Below are 22,257 nucleotides of genomic sequence, written 5' to 3' on the forward strand. Positions count from 1 at the left end.
CCCGAAGGTCTTCCTCCCCTACTCTCGACCATCACAGTATTCCTCATTCTACTCTCTGTAATCTTACCCTGAGTTTTCCTAAGGTCATAAGGTCGAAACCACCACTGCTTTCTCCCTGCTTTAACTCTTGCTTTGGTTGCCACCTTCTTTCCCTTGTCTCCGCTCACATCGAGGGCATTAACAACGTACCTGCCCTTATAACTCCACCCGTATCCACTTCCTTTTGCTTGCCTCCCTTTCTTGTGTTGTTGCACTGTCTCCCTCTGTTGCCTGCATTCGCCATAATAGCCCACTCTTCCTCGGTTTGCCTTCGTGCGAGCTGACCCTTGTCTCATCACTGGAGCGCCGTCACCTCCACCACCTCTGGCTTTGATCATTCCCTCCCTGCTGCTGTTTGTAATTATGCCCAGTCTGCCAGCCATCCTGTCCACCTGCGATGATCTCCTTATGCAAGGTGGCTTATCATAGCCTCCCCTTGTCCTTTCATTAACTTCCCGTCTCGCCGCCTTCGTCACCCCGAACGGGGGAACAAATTTTCATATATATATATATAGATACATGAGATGGAAATGCCACATTTGCTATAGTTTTTTGGGTGGAGCTCCCTGCATAATGAATACTTGCTTTCTTTCTAAAACACATGCTTCAACTATGTTATGAAGTCCATACTTATTAAAATAACATTATAATCATGTATACACATAATATGTTCTAAATATGATCATAAAGCCTAGCATCAAAAGTGATAGTAATGAAGAATATCGTAATACAATAAGAGAACCCCTTCCAAGTAACGCAAATGCATTCATATATCTGAATTATAAGTCCACCCATTTAATAATGACTTTATCCACATTGGATTTTATTTTTCAATGGTTAATTAGATAATGGGTTGCACTTGCTTAGTTTCTTTTGTTGTACTGATTAATGGTTCAACTTCAAAAATTAAGAAAATAACATGATTCATGGTTCAATTGATTAAGAAAATAGCATGAAATATTGGAGATACATGACATAAATGAGTATGGACGTAAATGTGCAAAAATATTCATTTTGCTTCAATGTTTTGCAGGGGGATGTAGCACATGCTATGTTAAGATCACTTCCCTTAAGGATTTTGAAATTTTAAGAAGGCTTTAAATACCTAGGCTCTCTTATAGAGCCCAATGGGCATGAGAAGAGGGATTTGGGATGGCTAATAGAAACAATTGAAAGCGAGATAAATAATTTGTGGATTAGATGGTTGCCTATAGATGTAGTGTCTTGATTTTGATTCTTGATTCAGTGTTGTGTATATACATGATGAATGGCTATAAGCCAACAAATTTAATCTATAAGTAAATATTGAATGTTAATAAAAAGTACATCATTGGCTACAATAGATAAGGACGGAAGAATGGGGTTATGACACCACAAAGGAGAAAGAGTTGGGGGCTTCAGTAAGCTAAGGGAAAGCATCTTAGTAATGGATTTAACGTAAATACTGTGCAAAACATAATTGTCTCTTGATTATTAGCTAATTGATGTTTTATTAAGTCATGGAGGGGTTAGTGTATGAAGGAGGTATGTGGGTCTGCATAAAGTTACATGGCCATTTCATGCCATGCAACTTAAAAGCTTTACATTTTTGCCATGCAAGAAAATTATTGTTTGGGTAAAAAAAATGGAAGAAAGTTTGAATGTTAAGTGCCATTTGAATTATCAGAGAGTTGAGCAACCAAAAGTTTGAGTTATCATGCAAACTATCATTTGGTTGGGGAGTAAGGGGACTTATCCCTAAATGAATTGTCGTGAGCATATTGTATCAAAAAATAGAGAGCCACAAGCATGAATTGCATGAGAATTATGGTTGCAAGAAAGATAACCATTGTCATTAAGAAACTCTTTGTAGTCAATAATCCCTAGATTTCCAATAATGAGATTTCTTGGGCAACTTGTCCTACAGCCATAGAGTGAAGTGGGATAGCCTAAGGGATTGTTGTGTGAAGTAAGGGGTCACATTCCCTGGATTATGCAGGCTAATGAGGAAGATGGTAATGGATTGGGGTTGTTGTAAATGTAGATATAAACTATGAACCTATAAATTTGGCTATGGGAAGAGAAATTAGAGTTAGTCATGGAAAGAATGTGTTGTTATGGATCCATAGCCTTAGCTTTAGCACGGCCTCTATTGTGTACAGGTTAAGTGCAATGGAAATCATGTGGTTGGGTGGAACATCGTTCTTTTATAACCACTCCGTGGATAGTTTCCACACAAATAATTATTAGAGACTTTATTATTGATGTGTTGAAGTTTAATGCCGTTTGTGTTGTTGTATATGAGAATAATATACTTATTTTCTCGGATATAAAAAGGTTGAAAGCTATGTTTTGCTCAAGAGAGTATTCCTGTTTGGTTGGGATATATTTGTATGTAGATTTGAGGTTGTTATAATGATATCTTGTAATGGAGGGCACAATTCTGGCTCCTTTATGTAATTTAATTTCCAACCATGTTAGTTTATTGTAAATGGTCTTGTGGGTACCTTAGAAGAGGCAAACATTATAAAGGATATAATTACCCTTTCTTGGAAGTATCAGTTGTGTATATTACTACAATTTCCATGTATCAGTTAGCCCCGAGGGTTAGCTCAATTGGTCGAGTCCCCATCGTTAAAGCAACTTTTTTACTGAGAAGATCATGAGTTCAATTCTCTCGACACTCTCAGGGTTAGGCTCTGTGGTTGAGCCAATAGGAAGTGATCCCTTCTGGTGGATCTGCCTGGTACAAATGTTCCGTGGACGTAGCAGTCACCAATTTCGGGATCCATGAACCACATAGAAAAAAATTCCTTGTATCGGTTGTTATTATCCAATGTATGAGTAGTTAATATAATTTATAAGTTGATATGGTTAATCATATTTATGGGTATTATATTAATTTTTTATGAGAATTATATATTTTACTATTAAGATTTATTTTCTTGGAAATTCCATGTAAAATGTTGATATCAACTCAATTAAATGATTGGACATGTTACAAAGAAGGGTAGGTTGACTCCATCAAATTCCATGTTGGGCTTTAGCATTACCTAGCATACTTTCCACAAGGAGTTCTTGAGAAAATTAGAAGAGATGTTTTAAATTTCCTTGGTCTAAAAAGAAAGATAATTATGGTATTCCACTAACAAATGGTAGATTCTAGCTAGGCCAAAAGAGGAGATTGGTTGGAGTCTAAAGTACACTTGTTTGTTTGATAAATATTTCACTACAAAAATTCTATGGAATATTCTTACCAAAGAATGTTTATGGAGTCAAATCATTAAACACAAGTACTTGAGTCCAAGGATTGTGTTGGATTAGATTAGGAGTCAAAGAAAAAATATAAATAATGTGTTTACACAATATAAGGCTCTAGTTCAGGCTTTTCTTATGACACACAATCACTTATTTGGGGAAGTGGGAATGTTGACCAAGTTAGGATTTATGTGAATTATGTTGTGGGTTGTGCAAAATGCCTGAGGTTTCTTGAAGAAATTATTGTCTTTCTCCAAGACAAAGGTATATGTAATCTCAATCAAGTACTAATATTCCACTAATATTTGGAAATGAAGATGAAGGATGTAGAATCATTAGATTTTGAAGGGGAGTAGGTTGGTATATGAAATGCATATGTTGAAAGTCAAAAAGAGGACGTGAAATATTGAGAGATGAAAATGATTCTTTGGCATCGAAAAAAATTACATTAGGGATATATATTATATACCTGAATTATAAATCAGTGCTCACATTAAAGCTTCAAGAGCCAATATGGTAGCGGAGGCAAATTTGGACGATAAAAGCTCTAAAAAAGACTTCAATCTTCCTTTGAATATCATTAAGAAAAAAGGCTTTCAATTGGGATGTTTTGCAAAGGAGAAATAAACAAGGTCACATTATTTATTTAATGTTTAAAAAGGAGATTGAAACCATCTCACATTTGTTGTTGAATTGCCCATATGCTCAAGAAATTTAGAGGGAGGTAGAACATACCATTGATATTCTAAGTGCATGGAATGGGGACTCAATGGAAGAAAATCTAAGTGAATGGTTCAACAAGTTAGATTTAAGCATTCTAAAGCTCTCTCTTGATTAATAATATATAAAATTTTGTTGGTCGAAAACTTCAAGATCTTTGAAGATGAGCTCATTCCATCTTTTCAAGTTCATGCACAAGTTAGATCCTTGGTGAATGATTGTAGAATGCTTGTTAAGTAGGGTGTTCCTTGATAACTGAATGATTTGATCATTGATAGGTCCCATGCTTGTGTTCTTTTATGGAGCCAGGTGAGGACCTTAGGAGTTCAACAATGGTGGAGGAATTTTTCATGGTTCAAATGTTCACAATGCAAAGATCAAAGCAAGTGTAGGTATAGGTTCAAATAATTATGTTGAGTTTATGGCCTTAAACACTTGTGATGAGTTAATGATCTTAATAATATTACTTAAATGTGCTTTGGAAAGGAAAGCTAATCAATTTTAGATATTTAGAAATTCTCTTCTAGTGATAAACTAGATGCAAGGTAGAAGCTAGATGTAAAATATTTAGTTCAATACTATGATTTAGTGGTAAAAGAGGTTGCAACATCTTTTAAATCAAACTTTTTTGCTCATATTTACTAGGAATTGAAAAAGGAACCATGTGAATTTTCAAAGGAAGGTCAAGTGTCAAAATTAAGCTCCTTGGTTGTCGAAAAATAAAGGGATGGTGTATCTATTTCTTTAATTCATAGTGTTAAAAATTGCTTTTCCTGCAATTGTGTCAAAATTTTATATATATATATATATATATATATATATATTCACTTTGATATGTTCAAATTATGTATATTGGCATCAAGTTATTGTAATTGCAATTTTGAGAAGGTGTAAGCATATTATGATGCAGTCAGTGGCTTTCTTTGGATGTATATATTAAATTATGTTTTTTAAACAATTGAAAGGCTATTTAACAACTTTTGATATAGTTATTGCTGCATATGCTACTATGGGGTATTAGACTACATGTAATGAAGGATTGGTTCTTATTAGGCTAATATATATATATATTTTTTAATGTAAAATGGGGAAGCACCTAAGAACTGTAACTTCCATTCTATTTATAAATAAAAATCATGATTTTTTTTGGAAAAAAATAATGTCTTTATTAACATATATACATTTCTCACTCATTGCATATGTGGGTCCCTGTTAGATTAACCCCAATTATATATACATTTAACTATGTTACATACACAGTTAACCCCGTATATGCTTCTTTAGAGTCAGAACATAACACTCACCCTTAAAACATGATGTTCTTAAATCTTTGATTTTAAGTATTTAAATGCGAAGAAATTAAGGAATATTATTTTTTCATAATTCTACTTTCTCTTTGCCATTTATAATTATCTATTCATTACGTTTAGGTTTTTTTAAGTGTCAACCTTTACCATTCGATGATGCATAGTTTTTGTTCATTTGATTCCTTGTAGAATCATAACTTCAATTTATTGCTCTAAGAGGCACTCTACAACAAGGAAAATTTTAAGGATGGAAGTTTATCTTAAAGTTTAGAAACCTTGGCGAATCTTACTTGTCCTCAATATGTAAATTGTAAAATTTTTGATAATTTTTCGGTTAAAATATTTAGGTTTCTAATTATTTTATATTAGTATATAAAATTTTGGTGATTTTTGAGGTAAAATAATTTTATACTATGAAATTTGGGCAAATTAATTTTCAATTCAAAAGAATGGAAATTGGTGAATATTTTTTTGGAAAAAGCATGGAAATTTAGCCCACTTACGAATATTAGACCCTAAAATTTTCCTCGCTGTACAATTGAGTATAGGGGAGATGTGTAGGTGTAATGTAATGTAAGTATATAAACATTTTTTAATGTTGGGAAAAATATATGTTTTAATTAATATTCAAATATGTAAATGTAAATGTATATATATGTATATGTATACAATATATGTATATGTATATGTACATATACAGTATATGTATATGTATATATATGTACATATACAGTATATGTATATGTACATATACATATACATATACTGCATATGTACATATACTATATATGTACATGTATATGTACATATACATGTACATATATAGTATATGTATATGCAGTATATGTATATGTATATGTACATATACATATACATATACTGTATACATATACATATACTGTATACATATACATATACGTATACTGTATACATATTTGAATATTAATTTAAACATATATTTTTTGCAATATTAAAAAATGTTTATATACTTACATTACATTACGCTTACACATCTCCCCTATACGTGTAAAATGTAATGTAGTGTAATATAAAATGTAAAATGTAAGCCACAGAGCTACCGATTTGATCAAAAGAAATTGGTCTGTCTATAATGTAAAGTTAACATACTATTGTTTCTTTAACAATATTATTTATTTATATATTATTATTGGTATAATAATCAATAATATTGATTATTATTATTCCAATATACTATAATAATAATCATCTCCATTATAAGTAGTGTTATAATAGACCTTATATATATTATTGTTTACAGAGAGTGGCAATTCCCAATCATGTGAGAGAGAGAGAGAGAGAGAGAGAGAGAGAGAGATGGGGGGGCAGAGGGGGGAGAGAGAAGGTGAGAGGGAGGGAGATAGTGATAGAGGTAGAGGGTGGAGAGAGAGAAAGCAAGAGAGAGATAGAGAGGGAGGTGGGAGAGAGTGGGAGAGAGAGGAAGGATGAGAGAAAGATAGAATTAGAGAGGGAGAGAGAGAGATAAAGTTGGGGGGGGGGGGAGAGAGGGAGGGAAAAACAAAGACATAGAGAGATATAGGTGGAGAGAGAGAGGGAGAGACAAGGGAGATATGGGTAAAGAGTGAGGGAGAGAGGACAATGAGGGAGAGAGGAGAGGAGGGAGAGAGAGAGAGAGGGAGAGGATAGAGAGAGGGAGAGGATAGAGAGAGGGAGAGAGAGGATAGGGAGAGGGAGAGAAGGGATAGAGAGAGGAAGAAAAGGGATAGAGAGAGAGGAAGATAGAGAGATCGATGGAGAGAGAAGGAGATGATGACAAAGTTGGAGAGAGAGAGAGAGATGGAGTTGGGGGGGGGTGAGAGGAAAGGAAGAACAAAGACATAAAGAGATAGAGGTGGAGAGGGAGACGAAGTGAAAAGGGAGAGATGGAGAGAGAGTGAGCACAAATCAAGGGAGAGAAGAGAGAATGAGGGAAGAGAGAGAGGATATGAGAGAGAGAGGGAGGGAGATAAGGCCAAGAGAGAGAGAGGGGGAGGGAGATAAGGCTGAGAGAGAGAGAGAGAGAGAGAGAGAGAGAGTTGGAGGGGGAGAGAGAGAAAGAGAGAGGGAGGAAGAGATAGATGGAATTAGAGGGGGAGAGAGAGGGAGGGAAGAACAAATACATGGAGAGATAGAGGTAGAGAGAGAGAGAGAGGGAGTGATAAGGGAGAGATGGAGAGAGAGAAGAGTATGGAAAAGAGATAGAAGAAGAGGAGAGAGGAGGGAGAGAGAGAGAGAGAGAGGGAGACATAGAGATAGGGGGAGATAGGGGAGAGGAAGGGAGAAAATGACAGAGCTAGAGGGAAATGAGAGAGAGAGATGTCGGTGAGAGAGAAAGAGAATGAAGTGGGAGAGAGAGGGAGAGAGAGGAAGTAAGAGAGGGAGGGGAGATAGAAGGAGGGGGAGAGAGAGGAAGGGAAGAAAAAAGATATATAGAGATATAGGTGGAGAGAGAGAGGGGGTGACAAGGAAGATATGGAGAGAGAGAGAGAGAGAAAGAGTTGGAAGGGGGATAGAGGGGGAGAGAGAGAAGGAGATAGTGACAGAGTTAGAGGGTGGAGAGAGAGAGAGAGAGGGAGAAAATGACAGAGCTAGAGGGTAGAGAGAGACACACATAGAGAGAGAGGGAAGTGGGAGAGAGAGTGAGAGAGAGGAAGGAAGAGAGGGAAGGGAGAGACAGAAGGAGGGAGGGAGGGTGAAAAAGATGGAGTTAGAAAGGGAGAGAGAGGGAGGGGAGAATAAAGGCATATAGAGATATAGGTGGAGATAGAGAGGGAGTGACAAGGAATAGATGAGAGAGAGAGAGAGAGAGAGAGAGAGAGAGAGAGAGAGACTTGGAAGGGGGATAGAGGGGGGGATAGAGAAGGAGATATTGACAGAGTTAGAGGGTGGAGAGGGAGAGAGAGATGGGGGGAAATACAAAGGGAGGTGGGAGAGAAAGGGAGAGAGAGGAAGGAAGAGTGAGAGGAGTTAGGAGAGAGAAGGAGAGAGGGAGGGAAGAAGAAAGACATAAAGAGAGAGAAAGGTAGGGAGAAAGATAGGAAGTGACAAGGGATATATAGAGAGAGTGAGGGAGAAAGGAGAGGAGGAGGGAAGAGAGAGAAGGAGATAGAGAGGAAGAGGAAGGGGGAAAGAGAGAGAAGGGGAAGAGAGAGAAGGAGATAGAGAGGAAGAGGAAGGGGGAGAGAGAGAGGGGAAGAGAGAGACAGAGAGGAAGAGAGAGGGAGAGATAGAGGGAGAGGAGGGGGGAGAGAGATAAAGGGAGAGGAAGAGAGTGTGCATGTTTGTGGGGTGAGAGAGAGACAATGGAGGAGGGATGGAGGAATATTGAGATATAGATGGAGGAGGGAGAGAGGGAAGAAGAGATAAATAGAGAGAGGGATGAATGGAGAGATAAATATATATGAGAGAGAGAGAGAGAGAGAGAGAGAGAGAGAGAGAGTTTTGGGGGTGAGGTATGGAGACAAAGAATGATATATGGAAGTATATAGATATAGATGGTGGGGGGCAGGGGGGGGGAGAGGGAAGAAGAAAGGGACACATAGAGACAAATACAAATATTATATAGTATTATATAATATTGAACATTATTAACCATAAAGGAAGAGGAAGTAAGGATTTTACAAAAGGTAAAAGAAGTTCGATTTAGAAAGCTATGAATATTTTGGTTTTTCAATGAAATATATGCATTTATTTAATTGTAGATGTTGTTTCCTAATCCTATTTGATTGATTGCACTAGATGCATTGATTTTAATGTAGTTGTTGATTTCTAATCCTATTTAATTGCTTGCACTAGATGCATTGATTTTAGTGTAGATGTTGATTTTTATTTGATGTAACTAGACGTGTGATGTACATTAATTTCAAAGTAATCAAATTAATAATGTGCAATGATTTTAGTGTAAGCACACAAAAAATTATTGACAACGTGCATTGATTTATGTGTTATAGTAATTCAACCATAAATAAAATATTTGAATTTTCATCTTAAATAAAAATGTTCACTTACCTGAAATGTTTGTTTCTTGAAACTATAAACTATTTGTAATTGACAACATTCTTATTATTCCCATTTTCATCTTTCAACATTGTTAGTCACTTTGCATTCAAACGAGGTAATATAAAACTAAAACTTACATGGGGTTTAAAGCTCCATGAGTCACAATCATTGGATTTGGGGAAAATTGCTATTACTATTGGAGAGCAAGGGAGGCAAGGTATGACATTTACTAAAATAACTTGAGTTAAAGATTTGAATGATCTATGATTTCAACCGCCCTTTTCATATGATCGATATGAAAAGATGGCAAAACCAACAAGCGTGACAATAAGAAGAGTAGAAGAAAATAGTTTGAGATTGATCACAATGAAAGCTATTTTTAACTGACTACATTCTTATTATTCACCTTTTCTGTCGTTCAACATTGTTACATTGTCACTTTTCATTCAAAATTTTTATTTCATCATTAAATTTATTAACAACCTTTATCATCCAAACAAACTAAGGTAATTGAGAAAATTTAAAATTAAAATGACCATATTAATCTTAGACATATTTAGCATATTTAAAATGATCAAAATATTTAGATGTTCAACAAATTTTGTCTAACCTCACACAACTGAAACCAACCTAGATCCATCTTAAGCTTGGATCTATCAAGTGCCAAGAGGGATCAAATCTCTCGAGGTGCAAACCTTTCCTTAATTTTTTGGACTAAAAATAGAGGTCGGCACCTCAAGATTTGATCCCTCTCGACACTTGATAGATCTAGAGTTAAGATGGATCTAGGCTGTTTGTAGTTGTTGGTGATTAATAATACATTTGTCAAACGTTGGCTCCTTGTTTCCAAATTCCATGAATATTGGTGAGTCGACAGTCTACTTCCCTAGTAATGTTGATGCCAATAATCTTGTATTTCTTATCCACTTTCCTAGAAGTGATGACATCAATATGGTTTTAGGCAAAGTTTAAACATTTGATCTTTTGGCCTTTTTCACAAGAAGTCGATGATGTGATTCCTGGTGAGATCATAATTTTCCATCATTAAAATTATATTTTTGAATGCATAAATGGATTTAGTGCCTTAAAAAACTCTGGAGGCACTGAAATTATATAATCTTAGCAACTTAAAACTACAATTCCAACAATTTATTGCTAGATTTAAGGTAAATTTGATCACAAAATATGCTCGTAAAAGGGCCAAAATGTCAAACGTTAAGACTATGCTGATGGTTCCACATTTGATGGTTTCCCTTCATTTTCCACACTTCTACTGGCAATCTTCTTTTATGGGACAATGACAGAATCCAATTTTCATGAACCTAAAGGGGTGTGTGGGAGTTAAATGTACATGTGAAAATAATCACACACACACACACACACACATATCAAAAGAAAAAAGAGAGAGAGAAAGAGAGAGAGGACTTACCATTTGATTACATAAATGTATTTAAGTTATAGGAATTGTTTTATCAATGTATAAAGAAATATTATGTAACTCATTGTTATTATTATTTTGAAACTTATAATTCATTCTTATATTTAATTATAATATCAAAAGAGGAGAGACAGAGAGAGAGGACTTACAATTTGATTACATAAATGTATTTAATTTATAGGAATTGTTTTATCAACGTATAAATAAATATTATGTAACTCATCATTATTATTATTTTGAAACTTATACTTCATATTTATATTTAATTATAACAAATTAATTCTTACCTCCAAACCAATGTTTGTATCATTTTTTTATATCAAAATCTATAAAATAACTTCAACATCATATTTCTCAAAGTATCTCTATTCTCTAACTAGCCTAGATCCATCTTAACTCCAGATCTACCAAGTGTTGATAGGGATCAAATCTCTTTTCACTCTAAAAGAGGTTTACATGTCAAGAGATTTGATCCCCATCCACATTTGGTAGATTTGGACTTAAGAGGGATCTAGGGCAGTTTAATTATAAATTTTGTGTTTTTTAGTTTAATTTAATTTTTTATTTGTAGTTTTATGTAATTTGACCAAGTCATAATTATTATTTTATTTTGACCAAGTCAAAATGTTTACATGACATCACATTACATTACAACACCTCTACCATATTGGGTTGGAGAGCACCTCTCAACATAATAAGCAATGTCATAATTACCTTCCCTTGCTCCATCCAACGCAATAAATTATAACTCAAAAACCTTCTTAAACTCAGACATTGAATGTTGGATATGACCTTGTCATGAAACACTCTAAACCTATGCTTTTTATATTATTAATAATATTTTCATAATTATAATGACTAAGGCAAGGTACACTATTGAATTCATTATTTTTTTAAAAAGAAACGGGTAAGGATTTGTATTAAATATTAATTTGGTTACAAGGCTAGAACCTTTATATATTTCAATCTTCCTTGCACGTTTGAGATTGAGCATGAAGGCTCAATCCAAACCCTCAAGTGAGTACCCCATGATGCAAAAATTTCAATCCCTTTCCAGCTATTTTTTTTTTCTAAAAAATCCCTAATATCCAAACACAATTATATTATAATTTCACTACTTTTGTTTTGATTTAGTCTAAATTCTTGTTTTCCTTTGTGAAATACTTTTTCCTTTCTTCCCAACTTGAAGTCAACCCATGTTTTCTGCTAATTCTGGTGGGTCATTCTTCGGAAAGTGAGCGTTGATATTATTGAATTCTTCTTCATCCACTTATATGCCCAAGAAGTTGTGCTTTATTCCTTGTGGATTCAAGAGAGGATTCATTTTCCATGAGGGCTTGTTACTTTTTCACTTTCGCTGAGTCTAGAGGATCCTCATTGGCATGTGTTTTTTCCTGACTAAGTTTTGTTACCTCTTATGCATTTTTTTTGAAAGTATATGCTTCATATTTCTCTTCTAATTCTTTTTTATCTCGAGAGTCTTCTTCTCTGTATATCGTATAGTGATCGCCCTGAGATCCTTCCCACCATTTGGGCCTTCATTTTTTTCCCAATCTTTTTGGTTATGCAAATGCTTGGGGAAATTTTTTATGACATGCCTTGTTTCATAACATGGTCTACACCAGAATGAAACATTTTCATAATTGAGCTTTTAAACACAAACATAGTCTAGAGCTATCATATTAATCTCAACATGAATACCCTTATTGAAGTCCATCTCCACGCATATTCAAGCATAAGTGGTCTTACAAAAAAATTCAGTTTCTGGATCGTAGCAATAAAACTTTCCTAATGCATTCCCAATAGAAGATAACGATGGGAGATTCCAAAGATCCAAGGGAAGGTTCAAAATGTTGAAAATAAAAAAGGAAGAAATATTTTCTTATGTTGATAATTACTTGTGATATCTTTAAGTTCTTATTAACATTCGTATATTCTTCCTTTATCTTTGTCTCATCAAGCAATTATGAAAAGAAAAAACACAAAGATCAAAGACACCAGAAGTAGGCACTTTGCCAGTGCTAAAACACCTCTATAAGAGAAAACCCAGTCAAATTCTTCGACTAACAAATTCAATTTGAGATAGACCAAGACTGTTAGGATATTCCGACACATAGGAAATAGTTAAGTACAACTTGGTCTAGTATAGAGTTAGGTATAGAGTTAGGTAAAGTGTGTTTCTTTACCGTTGTACATTTTGTAACTTACAATCCGACGGTCACGATATGTAGTGATCCGACAGTTCATTCTCTCCTCAGTATTACCGACACTTGATCCGTGGCTTGACACCCGATTGGTCCATGAGTTCTATTTAAAGCGCATGGAGGGTCATTTGTAGGGTAATCCGTGCATGAGAGAAACATATGTAAATTTTCATTCTTTTATTAATAAATTGCTTGAAGTAGCCGCGTTGGCTCAGGCTGTGGACTGTTTCCCTCTTTGAGGGTTTTAACCACGTCAAAATACTGGTGTATTGATCTGCGATAAAAAAGCCATAACTTCTTCATCCGGAAGCCATTTTCAGAGCCGTTTTTTTTAAACCAGCCTAATTTTTCGAGATCTATCCATTGGAACACTTATCTTCAGCATCTTTAGCTTCAGTTTCCATTGAAATGGAAAGTCAATACCAAGTTACCCTTGACAGCACCAACTACTTACATTGAGGACTTACTTAGAAGTAAAGGTCTCTACAGAATAGCCTCAGGCCAAGAAAAGAAACCGAAGGATGAAGATAAGGCTGCTAAATGGGAAAGTAGGCAAGATCAAGCACGTGGATTGATAGGGATGTCTATTTCTCCAGACCTTAGATTCCATATTGCAGAAATTCATACTCCTGATGAAGCAATGAAACAAATCAATAAAGTTTTTGGGATTAAAAATGAAATTAGAGCCCATCAACTTGAAAATGAGCTGCTTACATTGGACCCTAATAATTTTTCTTGCATTGAAGATTTCTTGTCCAAGTTCAAGACCCTTAGATATCTTTTGGAAGGTGTTAAAGTTAAGAAAGAAGATAGTAACCTTATCTATTCCATTCTTACAAAGTTGGGACCAGCCTACTCTGTGTTTGTTTCCACCTTCCATTCTACAAGAGAAGCCTTCATTTCTCAAGGAACAGACTACAAGCCCCCTTCCTTTGACTCTTTTTGTGATTCTTTAATAAGAGAACAAGAAAAACTCTTACACCTTGGTCTTCTTAATCTTGGAAACTCTTCCAAGAAAGTGTTAGCCGCCCAACAGCAACCAAATTCAAAGAATCCTAAGAAGTCATATCCTAAAAAGAATGGTCCTAAACCAAACAAGGGTCCTAAGCAATTTCAGCCCCAAAATGAAAAATCATTTCAACAAAATGATAAGACAAATAAAAACAAAGGGAAGAAGACTGATAGGCATTGCAATTTTTGTAATCGAGATGGCCACTTAGAATCAAAATGCTTTAAGAAGATGGAAACCTTGGAAGCAGCAATGAAGAAGCATAACATCCATTTGGGGCAATCTTCAACTTCAACTTCATCTTCAGGAATGGCACTTTCTACATGTGGTTGTCAAGCATCTCGGTCTGGCTATGCATTAAATGTATCTTCTTCTTCTCATTCTCATGAGTGGCTCATTGATTCTGGAGCTTCTTATCACATGGCCAAAAACAAAGCCATGTTTTCTTCTTTAAATGATTGTAACACCAAAAACATATATGTTGGTGATGATAGATCTCTTAATGTTGTAGGGACTGGAACTGTTCATCTAGACAATGGTCAGTTTAATGATGTATTATGTGTTCCAACCTTATCCTGCAACCTCCTATCTGTATATCAGATAACTCATTCAGGTGAAGGAAAAATCGTTGAATTTTCACCTCATGATGTTGTAATCAAGGACTTAAGAGATCCTAAACAGATTTTGGCTACTGGCATTGCTGATGATTCTACAAGGTTGTATAAGTTTCACAACTTTGGGTCATCAAATCTTCCCTCAGTATTTGTTTCTCATAACGATGAAGTGAGCAAACTTTGGCATGAGCGATTTGGTCACTTAAACTATCGCGCCCTTCAGCATCTATGTAAAGAAAATATGGTGACAGGTCTTCCTATGGTATCTTGCAGAGATGGTGTTTGTTTCGGATGTGTACTCGGAAAACATCATCGGGACAGTTTTGAAAAACGTGCCTCTTGGCACGCCTCAGCCCCTTTACAGCTTGTGCATAGTGATTTATGTGGTCCACTTCCTATTGCTTCATTCTCTGGCTGCAAGTATTTCTTAACTTTCAATGATGATTTCTCCAGACGCACTTGGGTATACTTCTTAAAACTCAAGAGTGAAGTATTTAACACCTTTTTGGCCTTCAAGGCATTTGTTGAAAAACAATCTGGACATCAAATTCTTAAGTTAAGATCTGATAATGGCGGGAATATGTTAAAAATACATTCATCAACTATTGCACTGAGAATGGAATTCAAATGCAACATACTGTTCCATATACTCCACAACAAAATGGTGTAGCTGAAAGGAAGAATCGCACCTTAAAGGAAATGGCTAATTGTATGCTACAATCTAAAGGACTTGGTCTTAGTTTTTGGGCAGAAGCAATTAACTGTGAAAATTACATAATAAATCGCACTCCTACTAAGGCTTTAAAGAATATCACTCCAGAAGAAGCATGGAGCTCAATCAAACCAGATGTAAGTCACTTTCGTGTTTTTGGAAGTGAAGTGTGGGCCCATATTCCAGATGAAAAGCATAAAGCTTTAGAACCTAAGAGTGAAAAATGTACTTTTGTTGGATATTCTGAAGATGTCAAAGGCTATAGACTTATTCCATTTAAGTCCAAAAATGTTATCATTAGAAGAGATGTAAAATTTGATGAAAATATATCGGCCTGCGAGCCTAGTCCGGCGGTTGTGCCACCTCTCCCTATCTCTTCTACTTTTGAAAACATTTCTTCTTCAGATGATGAAAGTGAGGATGACAATCCTCCCCCACCATCTCAGGATCCTCCTTCAGCTCCTGAGCTTCCAAAATGGGTTCGTGCTACTCGAGATGCAGCAGGTGATCTTGCCGGTGATCCTACAGATCAGCGACGCACACGTTCTCAGTTCGAGAGAGCCTCTTCTCTACTGGCTCAAGCTCCAGTAAATTATGATCCTGACACCTTTGCAGAAGCTTCAGGCCATCCAGATTAGGAAGCAGCTATGAATGAAGAATATCATTCATTATTGGAAAATGATACATGGGATCTTGTTCCTCTACCAAAGGGACGAAAACTTGTTAGATGCAAATGGGTTTACAGAACCAAGTATGGACCAGATGGGAAAGTTGATAAACATAAAGCTCGTCTTGTTGCTAAAGGTTTTTCACAGGTTGAAGGCATTGACTACACTGAAACCTTCTCCCCTGTTTCCAAAATGAACTCTATCCGCCTTGTTCTTTCCCTTGCTGCCTCTTTCAAATGGGAAGTCCATCAGATGGATGTTAAATCTGCCTTCTTGCATGGGGACTTGCATGAAGAAATCTATATGGAACAACCCATTGGCTTCATACAAACAGACTCCAGCCTTGTATGTCGACTTAAGAAATCCCTTTATGGTCTCAAGCAAGCTCCTTAGGCTTGGTATGCCAAAATGGATAGCTTTCTTTTAGAATCTGGCTTTTCTAGGTGTCATTCTGACAATACTGTCTACACCAAGAAAGTGAGCAACTCTCTTATCATCCTTGTTCTTTAAGTTGATGATCTTATCCTTACTGGTAGTGATCCCAACCTTATAAACCATGTGAAGTCTAGCCTTAAAAGGAAATTTGAAATGACAGACTTAGGACACTTACACTATTTTCTCGGTCTTCAAGTCTTGCAATCCAAGGAGGGTATTTCCCTTTCCCAGTCCAAGTATGCTTGTGATATTCTATGTCATTTTCACAAGGAAGACTGTAAGCCAGCCCCTTCTCCCTTTCAGTATGGAGTCAAACTTTCAGTCACTTGTAATTCTCCTTAAGTTGATGCTACCTTATACCGTCAACTTGTAGGAAAACTTTTGTATCTAACCCATACTCGTCCTAACCTTTCCTTTGCTGTTGGCCTTGTTGCTCGGTTCATGCAAAACCCCCGTGAAAGTCATTGGAAAGCAGCTAAAAGAATACTTCGTTATGTTCGAGGTATAGTTCAGTTTGGGATTCATTACAGTGCCGAAGCAGCTCCTCTATTGGTTGGTTTCACTGATTCCGATTGGGCTGGTGACCCTCATGATCAGAAGTCTACTGCCGGTTATGTGTTCACTCTTGGTTCAGGACCTATTACATGGGCTTGGAAGAAACAAGCTGCCATTTCTCTTTCATCAGCAGAAGCAGAGTATCATGGTGCTGTAGAAGCTAGTAAGGAAGCCTTATGGCTTCGTCAAATCCTGTCAGAGTTTGGCTTTCAGCAGCAGCATCCGACTACACTTTGGTGTGATAATCAAAGTACCATTCAGCTATGAAAAGATCCAGTCCAACATCAGCGCAGAAAACACATTGAACTGCACATGCACTTCATCAGAAAGCTCATTCACGACCATGTTCTTGAAGTGCAATATTGTTCAACAGATGATCAAGTTGCAGACATCTTCACAAAGGCTCTCACAGAGGCGAAGTTCACTAAACTTCGATTTATGGTTGGAGTTCAGGAAGTTGTCACTAAGGGGGGATAGGTTCTAGTGCCTCCTTCCTTCTCCTATTGTGTCATATTTGTAAATCCTTCAATCCTATCCCAAGTTGTTCTTAAGGGGGGATGTTAGGATATTCCGACACATAGGAAATAGTTAAGTACAACTTGGTCTAGTATAGAGTTAGGTAAAGTGTGTTTCTTTACCGTTGTACATTTTGTAACTTACAATCCGACGGTCACGATATGTAGTGATCCGACGGTTCATTCTCTCCTCGGTATTACCAACACTTGATCCATGGCTTGACACCCGATTGGTCCATGAGTTCTATTTAAAGGGCATGGAGGGTCATTTGTAGGGTAATCCGTGCATGAGAGAAACATATGTAAATTTTCATTCTTTTATTAATAAATTGCCTGAAGTGGCCGCGTTGGCTCAGGCCGTGGACTGTTTCCATCTTTGAGGGTTTTAACCACGTCAAAATACTGGTGTATTGATCTGCGATCTGGTTGTGAGCGGTGTTCTTTTGGTGTTCTGTCTGAGGAACTTACCCTGTAAATTCCTACAAAGACCCTAGACCAAAATACCTTCCTCCTCCACCAAGTTAGCCTTCCAATGAAATTCAATAATCTTCAATAGTCTCTTCTTGTCTAGCAGCTACAACCCAACAATAATCCAGAATTTCAGCTTAGCTTCAACATTGCAGTTTTGGCCCCTCCAGTAGCTCAACAGCTTCACACGTGTGTGTGAGAGAGAGAGAGATAATTTCGACTTCTTGTGCTTGATAGAGACGTTCTTCTCATTCACTAGCCTTTTTGTTCTTATCCCTTAAATTTCACACTTTTTTTGGCCCCAGGAGATTTAGATCGAACTTTATGAGTGAATGCTCCAAATGAGGCCGAGTTGTTGCCTTTACATAGGAGTTTTTTCCCCTCAGATTAGGCTGACTTGTCCAGTTTGAGGCTGACATGGTGGAGGAGTCCTAATTGAACTATTTTACATTAGAATAATTTTTTTTCTTTGAAAATGAAGACCAAGAAGGGTCTTTTACATTATGATATGGAAAAAGATACTTGACATAAACCCTAGAAGCCTACAATGGAGGATTTGACCTATAAACAATTAACCCAAGAATGAAACCCACACTTTAATAAGTCAATTTCTTTCATAATAAAATTTGTTTTTCTTTCTTTTGATAAATACATTACATCATGACTCAAATGTAATTATGAAGACCGACACTAGTTACAGTCTTCAACACTCCCTCTTAATTAGGGAGGTATTCATAGTTATATATATACAAAGGTACATGGAAGATCTCAAATGATATGCTCTATGAAGACTCATAGCACATGTAGTGCTACAAATTAGATACCTGACCAAGGTACTCTAATCGAGTGTCACTAAGATGGACTCAAGCTTTAGCCACTCTAGGTACCATTAGGATTTTAAACTTTACCACCAACCTAAGGATATTGTTGCGTATCCAAGGTCAAATCGGCATGACCAACACTACCCTCCCTAATTCGAGATCTAGACATCAACACATAGGTCGATCAGATGTCCTAACAAGCATCTTACCATTAGATGCCTCGTCTCTCCCTATTAACTAACTCAGATATATCCATTTGTCCAAGCATGCTTCCAAAGTTTTCAACCTTCTCATGGATATATTTACTTGTACAAACACAACCTCAATCAGTAATAAACTTTCAAATATATATATATATATATATATATATATATATATATATATACAAGTAAAAACAAAACTTTGGGGTCCTCAATCATTCAGATGTTGCTTATATCATCATAAACTTATCCAAATACATCTTGTTGGAAGATTTTCACTTCTTCAACAACACTAAATATAACCTTAGTGCTTCTCAAGTCTTTTGATTACAACTTCATGAATCACATACATTCATCTGTAGTACTTTTACTTACTTCAAGATATTCAGTGTCATAATATGCCCTCCCTCTCAACTTGGGAGATATATCCTTTCTTCTATGCAAGCTCCCTCTTAACTTAGGGATATCAACCACTTCCTCCTTCTATAACATCGAAGAACATTTCATAGCTTCATTCCTTCTTACGACATCAAGGTCATCTTGATCATGATCATTCATATAACTTCCTTCATCATGCTTATTATTATCATATGAACATCTTCATCATCTTGAATATTATGTACCTACAAAACTTTAATAAAAAGTACAACCAAATACAAACATACAGAAGCATGAAGTTAACTATATCAAAATCATGTTACTATAATGGAAGCATTTAGACTTTAGACATCAAACACCTAAACCTAGTTAGGTTCATAACCAACAATAGACACATATTTTTACATACTAGACTTCAAATTCTTGCGAGGGTTTTGTCATGAACCGTAGACTCCATATTTGAGACATAAAGCCTTTATATACAAGCAATTCAATCAAATAAAAATTCAATCATAATATTATACATCTAAGGTTTCGACAATATGCCTTTAGAATTACATGACTGACTATACCTAGATTTTATCATAAAAACTAAATTAAAACAATATCATCATATCCTAGAATACCAATCTCTACGAGGGATTTGTTACAAAAACTAGAGTTCACAAATTAAAACATTAGTATCAACAATTAGGTTAGCATACTCGCATATACATATCTAGGATTTCATGCATTATCATTTCTCATCAATACATGTTAAACTATGCAACTGCGGTCAAATTCCACTTTGGAATACTCATTTTATGGAAATTATGATGGCATCATATTCCTCTTTCCGAGAGGACAAAAATCAACCTAAATATCACCTCATTTAGACAAGCAGAAGTTGAGTTATGAATTATTTTATTCATACATATATTTTGGATCAGGTCGGCCTTATGAACATGTACCAATGGACAGGTTAAGTGGACCCTCATGGAAGCCTATAAATAGAAGAGACCTCAAAATCATTTGGACACACATCAAGCTCTCTTGTCCTCTTCTATTTTGTCTTGGCTCGCACAAATCTGATAGAGGAAGCTCGCTTAAGGGTCTGAAACATCAGGATGAATCTCGCACTGAACTAGTGTTTTCTGATTCAAAGTCGTTGGCATAGAAATGAGCATTTGGGACCCTAGACACTGGAACACAGTGTTCATGCGAGAAACTTTGGACCCTTGGACGTTGGCACAAAGTCTTCATGAGAGCGACAGAGAGTTTGGGTCAGTTTGGTCCCCAGTCGCTCGCACAAAATGGTATGGGAGCGACCGAGCTGCCATCGTTGCTATCATGCAGTTCACAGAGAGTGACCCTATTTGTCATAATCACTCACACAACTCCTCCTCCCTGCAACTGGGACTCCAAGATGATATTTTAGCGTTTCTAAGATTTCACTCAGTGACAAAAGTGTTTGACAATAGGCTACAGGCAATTCTAATACATTACAATCATCTGAATCAGAGTTTTGATGTTTAGATGCATTTCATCGATATTCTAGCTGTTATGAAGATATGGATCATTGCACTCTCTTTTGCTAAATCATTTGATGACAATATATTAGAAGAATATTTGCAAGGGTTTTCCCCATAGTGGGTTTTTCCCTGGTCTCCGACCAATCTTGGTGTCTCTATGTATGCATGCTTTTCTTCTCTTGTTCCTTTATGTTCCGCTGCATTGATGATGATGTTATTGTTATTTCTACATAGTTGCATATGTTGATGAATAAAGATGTAAATTTGTATAATTTTATGATGTTATGGGGCGAACTTAATGTATCAATGAAGAAATGGAATTATCAAAGCAAGGAACAATATAAGCCTATGAAAAATTAACAATACAAACATCAATACATCGAAGGTAGATATACAACAATTTTCTCTAGGATAGGGTTTCGATCATACATATGAATATACTCCTCGGGTTTTATTCCTAGGATCTTACTATAAATATTACATGGGTTTTGTTCATAAACCCTAATTGACCAAACCCTAAATATCTAGGGTTTCAATACATAAATTAGACATTAACAACAAACCCTAAAAAACTAGGGTTCTATCATAATAATACCAAAACCCTAAACATCTAAAGAATAGGATTTGTAGACTTTATCAACAACCCTAAAAGAATTAGTGTTTCAACATTATTGACATACCTTAGAATTAAGAAGCTAGGGTTTTATAGTGAACCCTAAAGGTTAAAGTTTCAAAAGAATGATCAAAATGATAATATGACAAGGGTAGATTTAATCTAATGATTAATCACCCCAATAAGAATCTTTAAGATTCAAAACCATAGACATAACGATGTCAGTAATGGAAAGAAAATTTCAAAATAAGAATGATCATGCCTTTTACATGAAGAGAAATTTATAACAAAGCTTATGGTCTAAGACATACCTTGAATTGTGTTGAAAATGCAACAAGAAAATCCTGATTTAATTTTCCCTTGAATTAAATCAGGAGAAAAAATGTATTTCCAAATCACAAGACAACTTGTACGACTCAGTTGAAAGTTAATGACTTAGTTGGCTTAGTTAATTCGATTTGAAGGTCTAACTTGAGTCATGTAGAGTTTCTCCTACTTTATAGGAGCCCTGGTTGAGTTTATTTTGAGTTTTAATTAATTAATTCAATTTTACCGAGTTAAAGTCAATTAATCTAGTTCCAACTAATGGAGGAAATAGTAGGAGATCTAATAGTGGGGTGTTGCTTCATGTGTTTAACCAGTTAACTGACAATTCAACCATAAATAACTCATGCATGTGAGATCTAAGAGTTACCTAGTTGAGATTTGAGTTCAAGGGCAGTGTACTATCAGTTGTATAATCATCCCAATTGTATAGGTGGTGCATGCAGTCAAAGGAAGGCCTATGATGGATTGC

Source organism: Pinus tabuliformis, chromosome J (assembly GCF_031772625.1).
Source record: "Pinus tabuliformis cultivar Carrire ecotype Pingquan chromosome J, CPIR1, whole genome shotgun sequence".
NCBI classification, from domain to species: domain Eukaryota; kingdom Viridiplantae; phylum Streptophyta; class Pinopsida; order Pinales; family Pinaceae; genus Pinus; species Pinus tabuliformis.